The sequence below is a fragment of the Mastacembelus armatus genome, chromosome 8 (genome assembly GCF_900324485.2).
Source record: "Mastacembelus armatus chromosome 8, fMasArm1.2, whole genome shotgun sequence".
NCBI lineage: Eukaryota > Metazoa > Chordata > Actinopteri > Synbranchiformes > Mastacembelidae > Mastacembelus > Mastacembelus armatus.
Genome location: NC_046640.1, coordinates 5,042,949 through 5,067,611, shown reverse-complemented (window position 1 = coordinate 5,067,611; position 24,663 = coordinate 5,042,949). Strand labels below are relative to the sequence as shown.

Here is a 24,663-nt window from a genome sequence, read left to right as displayed (position 1 = left end):
GGGTTCAGTATTTGATGCTCTGGTTGACTTTCAGTTCGTAATCACCTGCAGAAAACCTCCAAGGTCTGTGCGTAAAAGCAGCGCGGACACGTTTGCGCCCAGGCTGACCCATCGAATCTGTACTGACGTGTTTGTGCGTCTGCGTCCGTTACTGTGTTTTCATGTTCACCCACAAATGATGTTTAATCCAAGTAAATAAGGTTTTAATAAAAATGGCACATTATACATTTTTTCCTAGTTTGTCATTTTGTTTAATGTTATAAAGGAAAAACAAACCAACAATATTTCAACATTTTATTCAATGTTTCGTTGACAGAAACAGGTTCCAACATGAGCTCTCACTTTATTCAAGACTGTATTTCTTAGGAGAAAACAGCTCATTGTTCTAAAATATATTCAGTGACTGAAGTTTACAAAGAGACAGATGCAGCCGATCTGATCGCAGTTTAGTTGTGTGTGTCTCCTGCTGTCACCGTCATCCGCAGTAAACAAAGTGTGTGTGTTCATGTTGTCGTTGAGGTGGTGAACACGGAGCTTAAAGTCCAGTTCGCTCGGCTCCTCGTCCGTCAGCACAGTGAGTGTTTCATCATATGACAGACTCAGTCTCCGCACAGTCTCTCTCTCTGAAGATGTTCGTGGCAGCAAAGCTCTCACAGAGCGAACACACCGTCCGCGCAGCGACTACAGGCTCCTGCTCTGCTGCTTGAAGACACGCTGCTTCTGGTGCTGCTTTCACACTTTGGTCTGTGTGCGGAAACAGTGGAGCCAATCGCGTTGGAGCAAGTCGCCGCCCCGTTCAGCTCGAAGGGAGACAGCACACACAGATCACTGCGTTGACGCTGCTACTCTGCTCTGTTGCTGTCGAAGATCCTCCTCAGCAGCGGATCGACGGAGATCACAAGGAGCCTCACTCCGTTGTAGTAAATGACGACAACATAGCGGTTAGGTTCTTCGTAGTCCGGCTGGAGGTGAAACCGGGAGAAGAAGCTCCAGAGAGTCCGCAGGGCAGCGATCATTTTCCCGATGACTTCACTACTCAGTGTGAGAAAGTGAGACTGACTCTGGATTCAAAATGAGCGACAGCCTGTGTGCCGACGTTTTATTGTAAAAATCTTCGGTCTTCCGAAAATTCCTGACATTCTTGCTGCGATCCGGCCTCCGATCGCCGATTGATGTGCTGAGGTGAATCTTCAACAGTAACAGAGCAGAGTAGCAGAGTGAAGGCAGGGATCTGTGCGAAGGTATCGTCCTTCTCGCTCCACTGTTTCCGCACACAGACCAGTCTTCGTACCTGCTGCTCGATAATAATCGTGTACTTTGAAAAACAAACCTGCGATTGAACCTTCGAGTGAGAGACAGAGCCTTCCTTATTAAACAGCTACACTTTCTCTCTTTAAATCTGACCCGAAAACTCTGTCTTCACAACATTTCCTGTTTTTCTCCACATCCTCTTTGTGATTAACTCAAGTGAAAACTGAGACACTGTGTTAGATTTCTTCATTTGTGTCTTTAATAACAAACTGACATGAAATATTTTCTTAGCTATTTTAACTGTGATCTGTAATGATAATTGCCACATTGTGGAGATATTTGAATTAGTTTTCCCCAGAGTTCAGGGTGTCATTCATGCTTCCAGTCTCCGCCTCCAGCCTCCAGTCTGAACCTACACTGCTCCATTGCGGAAGTTGAACCTCAGTCTTCAGCAGCCGCGTTATGAGGATCACCAAGAAGTCCGCGCTGCTCCTCGTAGGTCAGTCTTGTTCAGAGCCGAGCGGAGACATTTCAGAGAGTGTGTCGGAGAAACTGTGTTAGGATGTGTGTCCTCTTTAAAACTCAATAAAACTCGAACTACCGTGTTTGTGCCTCCTGCATCAATTCATGTGGAGTAAATAAGGTTTTAATAAAAATGGCACATTATACATATTTTATCTAGTTTGTCATTTTGAAACAAACTGAACACGTTTGAAATTTTCAAAACAAACCAACTATATTTCAACATTTTATTCAGTGTTTCGTTTTTTAATCACATGTCCTGGTTTTGATCTAATGTAAAAGAACTTCTGCACTGCAGAACTGGGCAGCAGTTTCACAGGATTCATGTTTTCTCACATGGATCAGTAACTGATCTCTTCTTACAAGGGTTTTTGGACAGTAAGGGCAGTGAAAGTGAGAAGATGTCGACAGGACTGTAGACCACATTTAAAAATGGTGAATTCTGCAACATCCAAACAGAAGATAAATTAATATCTTGTTGACATATTGATGCCTGCAAGCAGTGAGCTCACACTTCAAATATGAAAAGGGCAAAACATTATAGTTCAGTCAGCTAAAAGTTCATTCATACTGAAAGACCAATAGTCTATATTAACAACACACTGAACTAGCACGTCGACAGTTTTATAATCACTTGCTATTCCTCACATTTAGTTTCACACAACTTTATGTTGAATCCGAGCATGATTCTTAATGTGGTTCTCAAATTTTGACATCCAGCTCCGTCCATCCAGTCCCGCTCATCCAGCTCCGCCCAATCACATCCAGCGCAGCTCAATGTGTCTCTGTATAACTTCACGTTACATACACAGTCACACACAGTGAACCTGAACTGGCTGTGGCTGTGGTTTCTTGATGGGGTTTCGTTATTAATATGTTCTTTTTTTCCGCGAACACAACACATAAACGGATGTTGCAGGACGCACAACCCGCCACATTGTGTCATAGGCCAATGTTAGTGTTGTGATTTTGTAGGTACTTAAATGCAACTATACCACAATAATAATAATAATTCTTATTAATAATAATAATAGTAGTAATAGTAATAATAATAATAATATGTAATAATAAATTGATGATATACATTATAATTATGGTTCTCATTATTAATAATTATATTGTCATTAACAAGTTGTAATAATAATAATTATTATTATCTGTATGTGTAGGGCAGTTTTCGAATCAAAGTGACAAAGTTCTGCACAAGACGTTAAAAACAATGAATAAACTCATGTAACTATAGACATACAAACAAAAGTAAAGTGCAGTATTATAGATACAGCCACAGCCAAGTACTCATATCAAACCCCACCCAGTTTAAAATGCGACTTGTTGTGCATGTGTGAGTCACTCGGGGAAGCGGGATGTCATAGGCTCAACCTATGGCGCTAAAAAATCAAACTTAGAAACTTAGTATAAAAGGCTCGTCCTAAAGCGTGCTGTCCTGTATACTGCACTGGAGCTCCTCATGAGCAGACATCATCTGAGATCAACTCTACACCTGCCACAGTTTATTCCTGTTTCTTCTACGCACATTCAAACTATGGATGGGAACAGAGGACCTGTCAGGGCCGCACTGCGCCGGACCCTGCTGTCTGTCCTGGATGTGATCTATGCGTTTGAAGTGCAGCTCAGCTACAGGGAGACTCACGGGCTGGTTTTGAATATTTCAGTTAGTTTCACAGTCTGACATTCTCCCGTTTCATTTGATCAAATATTGGTGATTCAGCCTGAACAAACAGACTATTGCTATAATATATCAGATATAATAATGATATATAATGATAATGATAAATACTTATTGACCTGATTTGTTGCTTTGGTCCGAGTTCAACTCTTTAGGCCAGTGGTCGTGGCCTCCACAATTTCGTTACGCTTGCCGCCACTTAGGCCAGTTGGGCATTTACATGTGATTTCCACACATCTGTCACGGGCAGTGGACGAGAGAAGGGATGTAGATGCCAGAGAAACACCTATGATGAATGTATCCACAGTGAAACTTTACAGCTCCAGATGTATTAATCAGACTCTTTCATTGTCAAATTCAAGTGAGCTATGGATGCAGGGCGGATTGTCTTTAATTGTTAACTCAAGAAGGTTTATTCTCTGCAGGAAGCAACAGTCTGCACATGATTTACAAGGTGGATAAGAGACACAGTGTTTCTTAAATCAGTAACATTTGAAAAAATATGTTTTCAAATGCTTAAGCAAATAAAGCCAATGGATCTGCATGCCTGCCGAAATTTGCATGCCGAGATTTGCATGCCCTATTCGGGAATAATGTGTTTTAAAGTCGCTTTGGGAAGGGGATGCATAAAATGGCAAGGCTGATTTCTAACTTGCTTCTGAGACTGAGTCTGTCATATGATGAAACACTCACTGTGCTGACGGACGAGGAGCCGAGCGAACTGGACTTTAAGCTCCGTGTTCACCACCTCAACGACAACATGAACACACACACTTTGTTTACTGCGGATGACGGTGACAGCAGGAGACACACACAACTAAACTGCGATCAGATCGGCTGCATCTGTCTCTTTGTAAACTTCAGTCACTGAATATATTTTAGAACAATGAGCTGTTTTCTCCTAAGAAATACAGTCTTGAATAAAGTGAGAGCTCATGTTGGAACCTGTTTCTGTCAACGAAACACTGAATAAAATGTTGAAATATTGTTGGTTTGTTTTTCCTTTATAACATTAAACAAAATGACAAACTAGGAAAAAATGTATAATGTGCCATTTTTATTAAAACCTTATTTACTTGGTTTAAACATCATTTGTGGGTGAACATGAAAACACAGTAACGGACGCAGACGCACAAACACGTCAGTACAGATTCGATGGGTCAGCCTGGGCGCAAACGTGTCCGCGCTGCTTTTACGCACAGACCTTGGAGGTTTTCTGCAGGTGATTACGAACTGAAAGTCAACCAGAGTATCAAATACTGAACCCGCCACACAGTGTGTCAGTTTTCAGTTGAAGTAATCACAATGTGGAGGAAAAGCAGGAAATCGTGTGAAGACAGAGTTTTCAGTTCAGATTTAAGGAATTCAAGCTCGCCTAGTCCTCACTCTCTTGCTAAACAATATTCCAATACACTTTCTAGTTACTATAAATGAACTTCAGTGAGAACAAAATGTGATGTAGAAAGATAGCGATAATGAGAGAGGTGGCTGCTGTTCGTTTGGTTTCGTTATAAAGCGACTATCTTGAAATGCGCGTTCCCACGACGGGTTGCTTTTCACGGATAAGAAAACGCAGGTAAGGACTCGGGCGCGAGCGGAGACTGGGCCCAGGGCTGCTGCTGCTGCGACGAAGGAACACGCGGGCTCCCGGAGCCGGTCATCACACGAGTCAGCCCCGTGAGCGGCTCTGACGAGCCCCGCGGACGCTTCCGTGCTGGGCAGACGCACCCTCCTCTCGAGGGCCGGCGACACCAGCGCCTTGCCCAGCTGCTCCAGGAAGAGCCTCCTCTTGATGCGCATGCCCGTGAGTCAGTCGGGGCTGAGATCTCGCCATATCAGGAAGGCGCGAAACACGGATAAGAACCGCCACTGCGAGGGTAAACGCGGGCTCCCGGGGCTCTTGTTCTGCTCCGCCTAGCCTCTTAGAATTAGTCCCTCCCCTTAAGCTTATAAAAATCGTGTAACGGGACTGATCGTTCGTTGCACATCCTGCAGAGGAGGAGAACTTCGCAATTGCTTACCCTGATTTTCTGAACCGTGCGTAGAGCGACGGAAACCGCGTAACTGGTCACCCTGGTCTTTGGAAGCGTGTGAAGAGCGAAGGAAATCGCGTAACTGGTCAACCTGGTCTTTGGAACCGTGCGAAGAGCGAAGGAAACCGCGTAACTGGTCACCCTGGTCTTTGGAAGCGTGCGAAGAGCGAAGGAAACCGCGTAACTGGTCACCCTGGTCTTTGGAAGCGTGCGAAGAGCGAAGGAAACCGCGTAACTGGTCACCCTGGTCTTTGGAAGCGTGCGAAGAGCGAAGGAAACCGCGTAACTGGTCACACTGGTCTTTGGAACCGTGCAAAGAGCGAAGGAAACCGCGTAACTGGTCACACTGGTCTTTGGAACCGTGCGAAGAGCGAAGGAAACCGCGTAACTGGTCACCCTGGGTTTCGGAACCGAGCGGAGAGCAAAGCTCCACAGCCGTCAGACTTCACGACGACGAAAATGTCTTCGAGACCCGTCCGTCCAGCTCCAACGTACGCCATCATACCGTCGCCTGAGTCGGACCGGACACTGCTGTCTGTCCTGAATGTTGAGCTCAGCTACGGGGAGACTCACGGGCTGGTTTTGACTATCGACGTGGCCAGACAGAGAATTGCTGTGGTGTCCATCAGCAGATTGTTGATGCTGATATTCAACAACATCAGACCAGCGTAGCTCTGTACGCTCGCACCGTCATCTGCCGCTTCCAACAGCTGCAGAGTAAAACTCTGAGAGTGGGAGGAGGGCTGAGCTACGAAGCTCCACCTGCCAGATGATGAAACACAGTATAAAGAATACGACGTAAAGCGAAACGCACTGAAAACGCTTCAACGTCATTAAACATAAATTTACTTGATAGAATAATAGTTTGAAACCAATAAAGACGTTATGAAAATGTCTGTGGTTCCTTAACGTTTAAGTTTACGCACAGGTACGGAGGCTGTGCGGCCCCCTCTGGAGGAGTCGACGGTAAAGGCGGGAAACACGGATACGGACTCGGGCTGAGCGGAGACTGGGACGAAGACTGAGATCGGGATGAGGGTTGAAGACATCCCCGTTGAGGCTGGCTTCACTGTCCGCTCGGTTAACCCTCGTGTTGTCCTTGCATTCCGCACACGGGTCATGTGCTGCGCATCCTCATGAAACGCTGCTGGTGCCGCCGCTGAGAGGGAACGCGCGGGCTCCTGGAGCCGGCCATCACGCGAGGCGGCCCCGTGAGCAGCTCTGACGGGCGCCGCGGACGCTTCCGTGCGGGGCAGACGCGCCCTCCTCTCGAGGGCCGGCGTCACCAGCGCCTTGCCCAGCTGCTCCAGGAAGAGTCTCCTCTTGATGCGCATGCCCGTGAGTCAGTCGGGGCTGAGCTCTCGCCATATCAGGAAGGCGTTGTAGCAGGGCACGACAACCACGTTAAGATGAAGGCGAACTTCGGAGAGAAGACCTGTCGGTGTACTGCCTGAAAGGACAACGACCTGGTAAAATGGGTGAAGAGAGGAAGACTTAGCGCTGACACGGTTTTCATTCATTTATGTCATTCATTTTCAAAAACCACCATCGGTTCTCCAAAAACACTGTAATTCAGCTTCACTGGAGAGATACAGTCTAATCCACCATTTTCATATTTTCTTTATTGTTGTCAGATCATTGTTTCATCAAATAAATGCACATGTTTAAAAGCGTTAAACCGTTTGCAGGCGTTTTTCTTTCTGTCGTATTCTTTGTACCGTGTCTCATCATCTGACATGTACATTTCCTGGAGTTTTACTCTGAAGCTGTTGGAAGCAGCAGATGATATTTGGATAGATATATTCGCTCTCCGCTCGGTTCAGAAAATCAGGGTGAGTAGTTGCCAAATTTTCCTCCTCTGCAGGATGTGCAGTGAACGATCAGTCCAGTTACAGGATTTTTCTAAGCTTAAGGGGGAGGGACTAATTCTAAGAGGCTAGGCGGAGCAGGCCCGGTATTTTGTCCCTTCCTCTTCCTGATTTTGTTTTAATCGAGCGGAGAGTGAATCCTGCCGTCAAACCTCGAAGGGGATGTCTCCAGCCGTGATCCGAATCTTAGCCCATCCATCCATCCATTTTCTATACCCGCTTTTTCCTGAATCAGGGTCACGGGGATCTGCTGGAGACTATCCCGGCTCTGTCTGGGTGGAAGGCAGGGGTACACCCTGGACAGGTCCGAGTCTTAGCCGTCGTCCTATTTTCCGTCTCTAAACTGCGATTACATCAGCTGCTTCTGTCACTCTGCAAATTGCTCCCATGGAATATATTTTATAACAATATGCTACTTCATCCTAATCAATACAGTCCTGCCCTTGTCCAACGATACTGTGTCATTTTATAAAAAGTTATTTACATGGTTCAAACCCTGTTTCCTCGTGAACATGAAAACACAGTAACGGACACAGACGCACAAACACGTCAGCACAGATTCGATGGGTCAGCCTGGGCGCAAACGTGTCCGCGCTGCTTTTACGCACAGACCATGGAGGTTTTCTGCAGGTGATTACGAACTGAAAGTCAACCAGAGCATCAAATACTGAACCCGCCACACAGTGTGTCAGTTTTCAGTTGAAGTAATCACAATGTGGAGGAAAACAGAGTTTTCAGTTCACATTTAAGGAGAGAAAGTGTAGCTGTTTAATAAGGAAGGCTCTGTCTCTCACTCACACACCGAGAAAACTCAGCTGCTTCTGCAGTTTCCTGTCACTGTAAAATTTTGTCATTGAGTGTATTTTCTAACAATGTGCTGTTTTATCTAAAAACTTACAGTCTTGGAAAAACATGGCCAGCCAAAGAAATGTAATGTTTTTTCCCATTACTATAAATAATACTACTATTGAAATTGTACCAAAATACAAATATCTTGGTACAACTATGTTTGGTGTCCAAACTGACAAACACCAATGTCAAATTCACCACAGCTCAACAGCATCTTTATTTTTGAGAGAAGCTGAATTATACAGGAATTTCTGACAAAATGCTAAATTCAATAAATCATTTATAAATATTAAAAACATCCTCTATGAGCAGGTTCATTTTTGACCTTCCTGCACAACAGCACAAGCACTTCTGCCAACGATACCGCCATGATTTATCCAATAGAGCCCCCCAGTGACTGTACAGGGAAACAATCAGCTACAGAGGAGTGGAATCAAACGAATCATCTATTCATTTCTCATTTCTCATTCATATTGTGAATATATCCACAGTATATCAGTATTGATATCCAGCCCCGCCCAATCACATCAACATGCCTCTGCTTGACATCCTGCCTGCATCCACTGCGTCCAGTACGCGGGAGCGCGCACGGTGAAATAGGCAAAGATCAGTGATGATTTTATCAGTGATGATAACTGATCCGATGTTAATTCCTGTCTCTGGAAGTTTAGAGTCATCTGGGTTTTATGGTCCAAACTCTGTTCCAAGTAGCTTTTCCTCCTTAAGATGTGTTTGTTTCAGAAGCCAGACTCTTTGGTGCTTATTAAAATGAGCACAGAAAAGTGTTATCCTATAATCTTTATAGTCAAAGAGGTTTACATGCGGATCATTGAAAGTTTAGGGTCAAATTCACTCTGTGATGTCAAATATGAAAAATATCAACTGATAACACATGATATTGATATTGATAACACATGAACTGATATTAACAATGAAAGAGTCTGATTAATACATCTGGAGCTGTAAAGTTTCACTGTGGATGCATTCATCATAGGTGTTTCTCTGGCATCTACATCCCTTCTCTCGTCCACTGCCCGTGACAGATGTGTGGAAATCACACGTAAATGCCCAACTGGCCTAAGTGGCGGCAAGCGTAACGAAATTGTGGAGGCCACGACCACTGGCCTAAAGAGTTGAACTCGGACCAAAGCAACAAATCAGGTCAATAAGTATTTATCATTATCATTATATATCATTATTATATCTGATATATTACAGCAATAGTCTGTTTGTTCAGGCTGAATCACCAATATTTGATCAAATGAAGCGGGAGAATGTCAGACTGTGAAACTAACTGAAATATTCAAAACCAGCCCGTGAGTCTCCCTGTAGCTGAGCTGCACTTCAAACGCATAGATCACATCCAGGACAGACAGCAGGGTCCGGCGCAGTGCGGCCCTGACAGGTCCTCTGTTCCCATCCATAGTTTGAATGTGCGTAGAATAAACAGGAATAAACTGTGGCAGGTGTAGAGTTGATCTCAGATGATGTCTGCTCATGAGGAGCTCCAGTGCAGTATACAGGACAGCACGCTTTAGGACGAGCCTTTTATACTAAGTTTCTAAGTTTGATTTTTTAGCGCCATAGGTTGAGCCTATGACATCCCGCTTCCCCGAGTGACTCACACATGCACAACAAGTCGCATTTTAAACTGGGTGGGGTTTGATATGAGTACTTGGCTGTGGCTGTATCTATAATACTGCACTTTACTTTTGTTTGTATGTCTATAGTTACATGAGTTTATTCATTGTTTTTAACGTCTTGTGCAGAACTTTGTCACTTTGATTCGAAAACTGCCCTACACATACAGATAATAATAATTATTATTATTACAACTTGTTAATGACAATATATTTATTAATAATGAGAACCATAATAATAACGTATATCATCAGATTATTAATAAGTATTATTATTGTTATTGTTATTATTGTTGTTCTCATTATCATTGTCATTATCATTTAAGCACCTACAAAATCACAACACTAACATTGGCCTATGACACAATATGGCGGGTTGTGCGTCCTGCAACATCCGTTTATGTGTTGTGTTCGCGGAAAAAACGAACATATTGATAATGAAACCCCATCAAGAAACCACAGCCAGTTCATGTTCACTGTGTGTGACTGTGTATGTAACGTGACTATACAGAGACATATTGAGCTACGCCGGAAGTGATTGAAATTTGAGAACCACATTAAGAATCATTCTCGGATTCAACATAAAGTTGTGTGAAACTAAATGTGAAGAATAGCAAGTGATTATAAAACTGTCGACGTGAGTCACTTTCCTAGTTAATACTAGTTCAGTGTGTTGCTAATATAGACTATTGGTCTTTCAGTATGAATGAACTTTTAGCTGACAGAACTATAATGTTTTGCCCTTTTCATATTTGAAGTGTGAGCTCACTGCTTGCAGGCATCAATATGTCAACAAGATATTAATTTATCTTCTGTTTGGATGTTGCAGAATTCACCATTTATAAATGTGGTCTACAGTCCTGTCGACATCTTCTCACTTTCACTGCCCTTACTGTCCAAAAACCCTTGTAAGAAGAGATCAGTTACTGATCCATGTGAGAAAACATGAATCCTGTGAAACTGCTGCCCACCCAGCGACCACCCTTTAGTCAGTGGAGAAGGAGACCATTACTCTGCCTGACTCCCATGGAAAAACCTCCATGATCCGCGCGATATTTTTAAATTCACAAAATCATTTATAAATATTAAAAACAGCCTTTGTGAGCAGGATCATTTTTGACCTTCCTGCACAAAAGCACAAGCACTATACAGCCATGATTTATCCAATACTGCCCCCCAGTGACAGTACAGTGAAATAACATGTGAAGACATCGAGCTGTAAGTCAGTGGGACATTCTGAACTCTTCTATAAATTTAAAATCAGCCACGGAGGAGCAGAACTATTTATATTTTTATCCCAACATTTCTAACTTAAAAATGTACTGCAGGTGTTTTTATTCATGATGTACAGCACTTTGAGATTTTTTAAATGTAAAGTGCATTACAAATGAAATGTATTATTATTGTAACCAAACTACAACCCCAATTCCAAAAAAGTTGGGACGCTGTGTAAACTCTACATAAAATCAGAATGCAATGATTTGTAAATCCCATAAACCCATATTTCATTCACAGTAGAACATAGCAAACATATCAAATGTTTAAAGTGACCAAATGTAGTTTGAAGAAAAAATAAGCTAATTTTGAAATTGATGGCAGCAACATGTCTCAAAAATTTGGGACAGAAGCAACAAAAGGCTGGAAAAGGAAGTGGCACTAACAAGGAAGAGCTGGAAGAACATCTGCAACTAATTAGGTTAATTGGCAACAGGTCAGTAACATGATTGGGTATGAAAAGTCAAAGATAGACATAGGTTCACCAATCTGTGAAAAGCTGCATCTACAAATTGCCATAATAATGTTTTTCAACAGAAAACTGCAAAGACTAAATATATCATCATCTACAGTACATAATATCATCAAAAGATTCAGAGAATCTGGGGAAGTCTGTGAAGGGACAAGGCTGAAACACAAGACTGGGTCCTCAGATGGCCCTGCATTAAAAACAGTCATGGTTCTGTGATGGACATCACTGCATGGGCTCAGGAACACTTCCAGAAATCACTGTCTGGGAACACAGTTCACTTTGCCATCCAGAAATGCAAGTTCAAGCTCTATCATGCAAAGAAGCAGCCGTACATGGACCTGATCCAGAAACACCTCCATCTTCTCTGGGCCAGGGCTCATGTAAAATGGTCTGTTTTAAAGTGGAAAATTGTTCTGTGGTCAGAGGAATCAAAATCTGACATTCTTTATGGCAACCATGGGCGCTGTGACCTCTGGACTAAAGAGGAGAGGAACCTTAAAGCTTGTTCTCTCAGATCAAAAGCCTGCATCTCTGATGGTATAGGGGGTTCATTAGTGCACGTCTGGAACGGTACCATCAATGCTGAAAGATATATCAGCTTTTAGAGCAGCATATGCTCCAAGTCCTTTTTCAAAGATGGCCTTGGATATTTTAGCAGGACAAAGTTTAACTGCACACTGCATCTGTGACAACAACATGGCTGTGTAGTGGAAGAGTCTGGACCGATTCTATACCACTTTAGAAATATATTCACAATTTCATCCTCCTGCTTCACCGACCTCACGCTTCAGACAGCCAGCAGTTGCAAACATGGTGTTGTTTTTCAGAAGTAGGTCCTTCAGTGACTCCAATGAGGATACATGCTTTACCTAAACACACAGGAGCCCAATACAGGCATATATGGGTGTTGTTCCACATCATTCTGATCAGTCAGACAAACATTTCAAGCTGTGGTACATAAGAGTTGCAGTTTCAGTGAAATGTACAAGACTATGAGTAACACACTGGCCTACAGGTACACTCATTTAATAGTGGAGACATTTTCTGTATATTTCATCTCTAAAATAAATATAATACTACTACTAATAATATGTATATTAATATATTATATAACTAATAATATAATAATAAGAAAAGAAGAGATCTAAACGGATGTTTTCATCTTCTGCTGATTGGTTTGCTTTTTCTTGCCTTCTGAAACATTCACCAATCAATTATTGTTGCTGACATTGCACACCCAACTCATAACCTGTATACCTCATTCTGTACTTTCCCTACGTCTTCATCTTCAATGTCTATGATAGTTGCACTGAAGGTCAATTTCACCAACATATGACTGATGAGATCCTTTGACAGGAAATGTGGACCAGACCCTCGTGCACCATGGACAATCATTTTCCCTGCCAGATAGTGCTCATCCTCTCTGACTGCTGCTCACATATAATGTAGTTTAAATTAGTAATTTGCATTAAACAAGTACCAATCCAACACACTGAAAGAAGCACCATACAAAACATTGTACCTGAGGCATTGTAGTCAGTGACAAAACATTTGTTCAACCTGCTCTATAACACTTCCCTTGATGTGTGACCTATAGCTGTTTAGTACGTTGAATTTTATCATGATCCAAACTCTTTAAAGCATTTCTAAGCTCTCTCTCTGCTCCAATAAAATTTGTGCCATTGTCAGATCTTAAATGCAATACTTGGCCACGACGGCACATAAAATGACAACTGTAATTTATGCAGGAATTTGTATCCAGAGAGTAGGATGTGTACAAGGTGTACTGCTCGACTGGTCATGCAGGTAAACAAAACTCCCTATCTTTTAACAACACTGCGACCTTTCTTCACATCAACAGGTCCAAAGTAGTCCACACCAGTGTTGGAAAAAGGAGGCAAATCCGGCATGATCCTTTCTTTTGGCAAGTCAGCCATTTTCTGTTCTCCAATTTTGCCTTGAAAACGTCAACACACAACACATTCAGAGATTACCTTTCTACAAGCAGAGTTTGCATCAATAATCCAGTACCTCTTTCGTAATGTTGACAACATGTGATTTCTCCCTGCATGACCCAGTTGTTTATGGACATGTTGCATAATATGTTTGGATACATGATGTTCTTTCTGTCTAAGGTACATGATGTTCTTTTGGTAAGATAACTGTTTTTTTGTTTTCTCGGGCATTGCTGCTCTACCAGTCTTCCACTCACTCTAAGTAAACCATCCATCAATACTGGATCAAGCTTGTAGATGTTACTAGACCTTTAAACTCCAGATGTTCCACTTTGCAAGGAAGAAATTTCTTGTTTGAGTGCTTCATATTGAGAAAATCCAATAATTGCTGATTCCGCTTGAGAAAGATCATGTGGTGTAAGACTTTGACCATAGAATCTAGTTCGAAACCTTCTCATTTCCTCCTTAACTCTGTCCTGCTTTACAGTAGAATTGCTCGTTCCAGAAGTAAATGAGGACTGAATGTGTTTTCTTTGTTGCTTGAGCTTCAAAAGAACTTCTTTGAACTTTAAAATCCATGCCACTGCAGTTTTCAGTTTTGTCCAATCAGAAATAGTTCAGGAGTTGATGAGTAGCACTGTCAGAACAGTTTGAAATGGCAGCGTTTACCACTGTATCTTTTTTTACCTCGGGATCATCCATCAAGGCTCGGTCAAAAGAGGATTGTAGCCATCCTTAAGATTCTAACAGAAAATCTGGACCCTGTATCCATCTGCTGGACTTCAAGAAGTTTTCAATAGACATGCCTCTAGAGCCTAGGTCACTAACAGGCGGACCGCGGTCCGGGTGCGGACCCAAAAGCTGCCCCATCCGGACCCGTACCTAGAGAAGGTTATGATTTAAAACGTAACGGGCCCTTTTATTTCCACCGGCTTTAGTAGACTTTACGGTAGTGGAAATGCACAGACCAATTGCATGCGAGTTGAGCCATCCCACGTGATACCACTCAGCCAATCAAGTCTGTGCATTCCCAGCAGTAAACATTACGACGCTACAGTGTAAACAGAGCTAGAGGCAAGTTACACATGAAAAGACGGTTACAAAGAAAAAGAAAAAAGGCGATACATGTTGAAAACAAAGGGAGAGAAACAGCCGAGTGAGACGGAGAAAGGGAGAGAAAAATAAGGAACAAATGGCGCCCTCCAAAAAAAGAAAAGTTTCTGTTCATACTTCCCACTGGGAACACTAAACCAGTGTGTCTCATATGTTCAGAAACCGTGGCACTTATTAAAAGTACCAATGTGAAACGCCATTATGAGACACAACATAAAGATTATGAATTCATCTGATTTGACAGTCAGGTATTGATTACATGCAGATGTTGATAAAACTACTAGGCTACTTAAATATATATCACACTAACTAGTCAGACATTATGATCTTCTGGACCTTTGCTTCAAGACATTTTCTCTAACTGGACCTCTTTACATTTTAGTTGAATACCCCTGCTCTAGAGGCATCATCAGCCAGATTCAATTTTGTACCAATATGTCTCCACTGTACAACGTCTGTTACATCCCTGATGAACGACACTCTACAAATGTATGAAACCTTTTGGCATCATTGGCAATATACTTCTATACAGTCTGGCTGTCTGTCCAAAACACTGACTTATCTAGATCCCATTGAAGTTAACTTCTTAAGCATCTTGTCAATTCTGACTGCTAAAACAGCAGCAGCAAGTTCAAGTCTTGGTATAGTTATCTGTTTCAAAGGAGTAACTCTGGATTTTCCAAGCATGAAGGAAAGTCTTACCATTTTATTTTCATCTTCCAGACGCAAGTAAGAAACAGTTTCATAACCACATTGACTTGCATTTGAAAAGTGATGCAATTGAGCTGTCCTGATCGTTCCAAAATCCTTTGGCCTGATGCATCTGTCAACTTTCACCATAGCTACCTTGTTGAGATCTTGCAGCCACTCAGACCATTGGCGTGAAAGGGTTTGTGGCATTTCATTATCCCATCCAATGTTTCTTTTGCACAATTCCTGTAACAGCAACTTGGAAGGAAGTATTAGTGGGGAAAGAAATCCCAAGGGATCATAAATAGAACCAACAACTGTCAAAACGCCTCGTCTTGTGTATGGTCTTTCACTTACAGAATGTTACGCCCGGCCTAGGGGATACCGGGACGTAACACGATGTGAGCTTTCTCTAAGCTTTTCCCACTCTCAACAGAACCAGCAACACACCAAATACAAGTAAAGGTAGCAATTTATTTTGCCACATTTTTAAATACTCAATGCCCAAAATAACAACCAAAACTCCAAGGCAACCCTGCTATTACCTAACCAAACAAAAACCAACAAAAAGACAGGTATTCTACCCTGGTCTCCTAACAAAAACAGGGGAAAATGTAAATCAAATAACTGGGCTTCTTACTAAAAGAAAATGCTGCCTGGTGCTCAATATTTACAGTGCAATTAAAGTCACAAAGTCCTTTCTCTAAAGTTACAATTTGTTCCACACATCGATAGGCTTCTTTACCAATACAGAGTTCTACAACAAAGAGTGCTGGTTTGGGAGTGGCAGAGATGGAGAAGAGCTCTCAGGGTGCAGTTAGTTGGAACTTCATATAGTCTTCCGACCTGGAAGAACAGGACCAATCCTGGAACATCAATTCCGTTTGAATGGACCAACCCCATGGATCCACCTAGACTCCATGCACACTCCTTTCTCTCTCTCACATACACACACCAAGAACTGGGGATGAGAGCTAACAGCAAACAAATCACAACAAACCTCACACATAATGACCCAGGGTCATAACAAGCAATCTTGAACATGAATGCATCAGATTCCACACACCAGTGCAAGCCAAGTGCTCTTTCCACAGGCAGGTTGTCTTTTTCCAGATTGAGATCTTTCGTCGATTTTGACAGACGTTCTTCTGGAACATTTGCTAGCACTTAATGGCTATTACTTATCCATTTGGATAACTGAAATCCTCCTTTGGAACAAACTGTAGTTAAGTCTTTAACCATTTGAAGCGCCTCCTCTTCGGTGGGAACAGATATTAAACAATCATCTACATAAAAGCTATGCAGGATAGAATTCAAGACTTTATTTGGAAAGCAATCCTTGTGATCTTCGGCAAGTTTTCTCAAAGCAAAATTGCTGCAAGCTGGTGATTAAATAGCTCCAAACAAATGGACTTTCATTCTGTATTCTTTGAAGCTTTGCGTAGTATCACCGTTGGGCCACCATAAAAAACAAAGAAAATCCACGTTCTTCTTTGATACTTTTACTTGGTGGAACATGGCCTGAATGTCTGCCATCAAAGTCACATGTTCTTGCCTAAATCTAGTCAAAACACCCAACAATGTGTTGGTAAGATTTGGGCCTTGTAGCAATTGTGAATTCAAGGACACTCCTTTGAAAACTGCACTGCAATCAAACACATCTCTAATGGTCTTCTTTTTAGGATGGTATACCCCATGATGTGGGACATACCACACTTTACTATCATCTCGAAGTAACTGATTTTGTGGTACTGCTTCAGCATACCCCTTATCGATAACATCAGCAAGAAAAGCAGTGTACTCTTCTTGAAACTCCTGGTTACAACTGAACTTCCTTTTCAAGCTCTTTAAACGTTGTTCTCTAACGCACCTATTAATAGGCATGATGACATCAGTCTTTCTGAAGGGTAGGTCTATACAATAGTGACCATTTTCAATGCTAATTGACTGTTCCATTATCTTCATAAACCTCTGATCTTCTCTAGACATTTTGAAATCATCCTCTGAAGATTTCTCATCAAAATCATGATTGTACTGAGCAACCAATAGTTCTTCCAGCTTGGTAACAGAAATCCTATTAGCAGTGACTGATTGAAAGCCAATCTTCCGCCTGTCATCTGTTTCCTTCACAAGACCGTTTAGGACCCACCGCAATATGGTCTTGACGGCATAGGGTCCATCACCTTCACTATTGATGATCTCCCATGGATCCAAGAGCTTTGGAGCATTTATTATTTATCTCCTTCCTCTCAGAAATATCCTTAGGCAACATAACATCAATTTCCACTGTTATGCAGACGACACCCAGCTCTACCTCTCTGCTGCTCCATCTTCTACCCTCCCCCCTCCCTCCCTCCTTACCTGCTTACATAATATCAAATCCTGGTTCACCCATAACTTTTTGAAACTCAACCCTGACAAAACTGAAATTCTCCTCGTGGGCACCAGATCCACCCTTTCTAAAACCAGCACCTTCTCCATTCAAACTGACAACAATACTTTCCCCCCCTCCCCCCAAGTTAAAAGCCTGGGTGTCATCCTAGACGGTACTCTCTCCTTCACTCAGCATATCAATACCACTACCCGGTCGGCCTATTCCCATCTCCGTAACATAAACCGCATGCGTTCCTCACTCACCACCGATAGCACGGCAATACTCATTAATGCCTTTGTCACCTCTCGTTTGGATTACTGTAACTCACTCCTCACTGGTCTACCTCTCAAATCACTTCGCAAACTTCAACTTGTCCAGAACTCTGCTGCCCGAATCATCACCAGAACTCCATCCTCACATCATATCACCCCTGTCCTTAAACAACTTCACTGGCTCCCTGTGTCCTTCCGTATAAACTATAAAATCCTCCTTCTCACCTACAAAGCCCTCCACTCTATTGCCCCACCATACATCACTGAACTACTTCATATCTATTCTCCGCCTCGTCCTCTCCGCTCCTCCAGTTCCACTCTCCTCTGCACCCCTACAGCGCGCCTGGCCACCATGGGCGCTAGATCCTTCAGCCACACTGCGCCCCGCCTTTGGAACATTCTCCCTCATCGCATCCGGTCGTCTCCGGACTTATCAACTTTTAAATCATCACTCAAAACATATCTGTTCCGTATAGCGTTTTCCACCTAACTCTCTTAACTTCTCAAAGCAGCCCGTGATGTCCTACCACCCTCTGCCTATTTCATATTGTCTCATACTGTTTCATATTTGTTGTTCTGTCATCTGGGTTTCTGTATTTCAATTTACTTTCACTGTACTTCGCCCACTTCCTAGATAATCCACGCTTTTGCCTTTACATTCTCTCCCGCCGTTTATGTATTCTTGTTACTGTTGTTTTAATGCACTCTATGTATATCATGCTGTATGCTTCCTTTTCTATCTGTAAGGTGACCTTGAGACTTTGAAAGGCGCCATGAAATAAAATGTATTATTATTATTATTATTTGTGCCAATTAACAATTCAATTTCAGCATCCAGTTTGGGAATTTTTACATTATCCAAATAGCTCCATTTTCATAAATCATCTGGATTAAGCACATTTACTTACAGGTAGTGTCTTCTGAGCAAAGACTTCTGGCAAATCTATGAATTTACCCTCAGATAATCCTGAGATCGCCAGCCCAGTGAGCACAGGTGTGTTTACTACATTTTCGTGCCCCATTGTTCGAAGCAATATGCACTTCTTTGTCCCGGTCATCTTCAGCTTCCGCATAAGGCCTTCGGTGCAAAAAGTGGCAGTGCTCCCTGGATCCAAGAAAGCATATGTTGTTACTGTAAAATCTCCAAGCTTAGATTTTACCTGTACTGGCACAATGGACAAAGAACAATCCTGTTCTCTGGCCCCAATATGAGCATAGATCTGCAAAGTAACAAGAGCATTACTCAAATACAAAATACTTTGTCCTGTATCAGTTTGTTGATGGACATGAGATTGCAAAGAATAAACTTGTACTTGTTAATGTGAGACGGGATTATTTTGAACAGCAGCTGTGCCATCCTGTACGCCTGCAGCTTGTTGTGTAGTTGTACGGTGCACTGCAACTTGAGTAGAATTACCAGGAAGATGTACTTGTAAATCAGAGTTCAATGAATGTGGGTTTTTACGCTTTGAGTCATTACATGATGCCTTTTTACTGCTTCCAACATCACTGGGGTTTAAAACTGACAACTTTGCATCGTTGGCTGCTATTTTTACATTCATCATAAGTTGTTCCTTTTGTCTCTTAAGTCTTTTAAAGTACTTGCTGAACCTTTTGACACTTTGCTACATTGGGATTTTGTAGACACGTTTGAAATACTGTCATCAGGTCCTATTTCACTGCTTACTGTTGATGAAGCGTCACAGCTTTTGCTTTATTAAACATAATGAAAATACATACTTGCAATGATGAATAGTGGATGCCTTAACTTCCCAAAGTGTGGTAAAAACTGTGTGCATTCCCCACCTCCAAGCCTCCTCCCTCTACGTGGATAAAACACCGACTTAAAAACCCTATGTCCACATACTGCCCCCAAGTGGTGAGAGCCCAAAATACATTAACAACTCATTGGCTCCTACAATTGCCACTTGCTGAGATGGAAAATGTAAAAGATATTGCTTTACCTCTTATCTCTGAGTCAAAAAACAGTCCACCAGTCCCTGCATATGTGAGAGTTAAGTGTCTCTTTCAGGTTTTTCATTAAATCCTTGACATCTTATTCCTTCAACATTTCTTAATACCAGTTGCTGTTTTTTTATGCAGCCAATCAGCTGGGGAAACATGTTACCCTGTACCACATCAGTAAAAAGAACATTGTTTCATAAAGATGAATGTGCACCAAACAACAAGCCATGTAGGTTTTATAAATTAAACATGTACATGCTTAACAGGAAACTTTAATGAGGTTTTTGGTTCCTAACAGTCTATCTTTTAATAATATTCATATTGTTGGTCTTATTATTAAAATATGCATTTGTTTCCATAATCAACTTACAGTCTACATGCTTACCTGGATTTATGCAGAACCTATAACACGTATGGTCTCATTGACTCTTCTCACCATGTTTTGAAATTGGGAGTCAGTATATTTGATAGCTGAGCAACCATGTTTTGCCTTTGGCCAACAATATTCCTGTTATACATCATACACAAGTCAAAATACATCTATACAAGTTCAGTGTGAATATATTATTAGTATATATACAGTGGCTTCAGAAAGAATCATTTACCTTTTACACATTATTACAGTGTAAATTGAATATTAAAATTGACATTTTGCCCATTAATATATATCCAGGAACTGATATAACAAAGATTATTTTGCAAATGTATTAAAAACCTCAATCTTGTCTGCTGGAGCCCATTTGTGGCAGAGTGGTTTGACTGGAAACAGTTTAGAAAGGGACACAAAACAATTACATGACACACTATGAGGAAATAATTTGGATGTGGAAGAGTTTATCTCCAGAGACTATGATGGGTAAAAATAGACACAATAAGTGTGAAAAAAGTGAGGAGATCTGAATGTCTCCTGAAGCCACTGTGCAGTGTATATTATGACAAACTAGTATAGACTCATCAAATATATCCAGAAAAACACATTAGCAGGTTGCACTAAAACACATAAGAAAAAGGTGTAACATTTAGCAGATGAAAATTACAGTAATTTTTGCTTCTGATAATATAAAAAAATGGTGTAGAAAAAAGTTCTGTAAAGTAAAGTCATACCATGTCTCTGATCAGTATCATAAGATATGGGTGAGACATTTTGATCTCCAAACTCTTCCGTATGGTTGATCAGGGCTTCTTTCACTGCCTTGTATCCACTTAGGACCACCACTGTTTTGGGTCCAGAGTTAACAGTAAACACAGACCCATATTTCTTTGAAAGCTGGATAAATTTTAAAAAGTAGAATACAATAAGCCAGAATTAAGGGGAAAAAAATGTAACCACAAAAATGTCAAGATTAAATGACATTTAAATAAAATGCAAAAATGCAACTGAATGTTTTCTCTTTTTTTCCAGCCTCGTGTTTTTTTAGCAAAAGACATTATTTTAAGCATTATTTTTATTTTGTAAGGACACTGCTCCATCCCAGCACTGAATACAGAAAGTTAAGACACTCTCAATAGAACTTTTATAGAACAGTCTTAGCTTTGAGCTATCAACATGAAAATCTCTCAGCTTCATTACATTACATTTCTTGGGCTGACCAGTCCTGGTTGATGACTGACAGGAAAAAATACATGGAGGATTCATGACAAGTGCAATGGAAATGAATGAGTTTGAAAGTGGTGAAGAAGTGAATCAGCAGAGTCTGATGTTTGGCTCCCTGACACAGACATGGCTTCCATAAACACAGTGTGATCATTTAAACATCTTTTTTCCAGCTACTGATGTGTTTTGGGCAGCAGGTAAAACTGACATGTCAAAGAAAACACAGAAATGGTCAGAGAGGCCAATGTTCTTGACAATAATGTTTGAAATAACATCTTTTGTTAAAACTAAATCCAGTGTGTGACCGTGAGTGTGTGTGGGCCTCTGACATGGTGCAGAAGTATTTGAAGCTCTGCACAGAAATCTATTGTGAGTTTGTCTTCAGGATGATCAACATGGATGTTAAAGTCACCTGTTATCAGAATATGTGACAGAGCTTGATGTTCAGCACATCATCAGTCTCCTTAGAGACCATCAAAAATTGCCATCACCGACTATGTTTCAAGTCGTCAAGGCGGGGTATTGGGTAAAGTTTTCAACTAGCAATAATCGCGCCTCGGACAAACCTCATAGGCTACGATACTGCCACTGCGAAAGGATGAAGAACTAAGACAAACAACAATGGGGTGTCTCAGGGCTGGACCCCTCTCTGTTAGGGTCTGATCTCTTCAACTTAGACTTTGAACTGGTTTATGGGGTGTTTCCCTTTTGAAGGTCCCTGCACTCTAATCTGTGATTGGACGTTTCAGATGTCATATGACTTTAATCACAAAACATCACAGCTTTGTGCTATAACTCATGGTTTCATTGTCCTTCATTAGTTTTAGGAAAACTTACAGGCATTAGAGCTGAAATGTCCCACATTAGGCAGCTACACACTTTAGGACAATTCATTCTATACATAATATTATAGATACTAAAATATAAAACAGACTTTATCATACCCTATGGAAATATACAACATTCCCAGCCATGTATGGCTGTATCGTTGCTTGTGCTTTTGTGCAGGAAGGTCAAAAATGATCCTGCTCACAGAGGCTGTTCTTAATATTTAGAAATGATTTATTGAATTTAGCATTTTGTCAGAAATATCAGCATATATTATTTCAGAATTAACACAAAAACTAACTTTTTGCTATTTTTGTGTTGACTTTGGTTTCCACAAAACACAGTTTGCAGGTGAGAAATGACCTTGTGGCCAACGTTTTTCTAATGAATGAATCATTCCCCAGTGACTGTACAGTGAAATAACATGTGAAGACAATTCTCTGTGTGGCAAAGTCAATATTCAAAACCAGCCCGTGAGTCTCCCTGTAGCTGAGCTGCACTTCAAACTGTCTGAAAGCAGTGATAATGAGTTTTTGTCGGGCTGGAGAAAGTTTTACGTCTGATGGACAGACGGCGCGTGGAGATACCGGCGCGGAGGAACTGGCGTCAAACAGGGGTGTAGGCAAGTTGGACCAATTTGTGAAGCTGGAGATTATTCCTGCTGGCAGTGAGTACCAAAGTGTGAGGGATTAACGTGCTCACGTTTGATCTCCAGATAGGTGTTGTGATGTATGTGCGTGTTTTCCCCTCTCCTGAAGGTAAGTTAGTAACTACACTGTGTGCAAACATATTATGCAGGTGCAATTCCATAAACCTTTTTATTGTTGAACATGTCAAACTATATCAAAGTTGCCACATATGTCCCATTAAGACAATTTAGTGTTATACCGAGAGGGAAAATTAAAGCCTTAAAAATCCGTGTGCACAGTCATTAGGCAGCACTTTGCTGCAGGCAGAAAGCGCAGAAAAGTGACACAATAGACACTGAGAAGAGAAAACGTCTCTACAAATGTGACTCATCCCAGGACCACTTTGTCAAAGGAAAAACCACATTTGTCTGTGACAGATGTCGATTTGTTTCTGCTGCAGACTTTTAACTCTTTCAACGAGAAGGTGTGAAACCAAAGTCAGTTTTTTTTCCCCAGAAACACGTTCAATCCGAGAACGACGCGCTGTGTGACTGGCTGCCATTCAACAATATTTAGATTTGCAGCTAGCTGAGATTTCACATGAAACCTTTTTACAATACAAGCAGATATGACAAAGTTCACACATAGGCCTGTTAATAGGCCACTGAAAAAACAAATTCTTTAAAATGATACATTAACAAAAGCTGAGAGGACTGAGGTTTCCTGCAGGTCATCTGGGATGGAGGATTTAACAGAAGTTACACAGAGAATAACTGAGATTATGTCTAGTCCGTTTACACAAGTGCGAACGTGAGATTAGTAATTCATCTCCATAACACAGATGTTACTGCCTATAATCACAACTAGGAAATATCTTCCATATCAGCTAGTTTTGCAAGGGAAACACGTTATAGGTACTTTTCATTTTTCATGTATAGTTTCAAATGCAGGCAATATGTTTTCTTTGCTTTTATTTTACAGGAAATACACACAGTTATATGCAGCTATGGTCGATGACTCAGATGAGGGCTCTTGTAAAAGTCATGTTGACTCAGGGAATGTAATTACATTGTGAAAGGTGTCACAAATGAATGGACTACTCTTCAACTTCATTTCATAATTCTCTATCTCTATCATTAGGACCAATCTTTGTCGACATCTGAGATAACTGCAAATCTGGCAGTTTGCATAGATCACAAGAATGTCAGCAGATTTCAATTCAATTTTAAATTCAGTTTATTTGTATAGCACCAAATCACAGTACAATCATCTCAAGACACTTTCCACAGAAACCCAACAAACCCCTTATGAGCATGCACTTGGTGACGGTGGTTTGGGGTGAGTGAATAGAGGAGAGAGAGAAAAGAACAACAACAATAAACAACAACTTAACACTGAGCAGGTTGGTGGGGCCAGTAACTGCACTTCAGCTCCAGGACCAGGGACACCTGCAGAAGCTACAGTGAGAGAGAGAGGACAAACTACGGGAGAGAGAAGGTACAAAATTAGGCATTCAGATGTCTGGGGTGGGGCCATCAGAGGATTTAAGCTAAGTACATCTTCTGAGTCTAAGGACTTGCTTGTGAAGTTCACTGATGATATTGACAGATTTGAAGAGGGGATTGATACAGGCGGGCCTAAAACAG

The 24,663-nt window shown here is 41.5% G+C and overlaps 1 long non-coding RNA gene and 1 other non-coding gene across 2 annotated transcripts; one reads left to right on the top strand and one right to left on the bottom strand.

The window, feature by feature from the left end:
- The first annotated feature begins 763 nt into the window (after positions 1-763).
- LOC113140454 (uncharacterized) lies at positions 764-1,856 on the top strand. The gene is made up of 2 exons (XR_003296644.2): positions 764-941; positions 1,283-1,856. It is a non-coding gene; the product is annotated as an uncharacterized LOC113140454 (long non-coding RNA).
- A 20,163-nt stretch (positions 1,857-22,019) lies between these two features.
- Positions 22,020-22,160, bottom strand: LOC113141698 (U4 spliceosomal RNA). Its single transcript, XR_003296774.1, has one exon. It is a non-coding gene; the product is annotated as a U4 spliceosomal RNA (small nuclear RNA).
- Between the last annotated feature and the right edge of the window lie 2,503 nt (positions 22,161-24,663).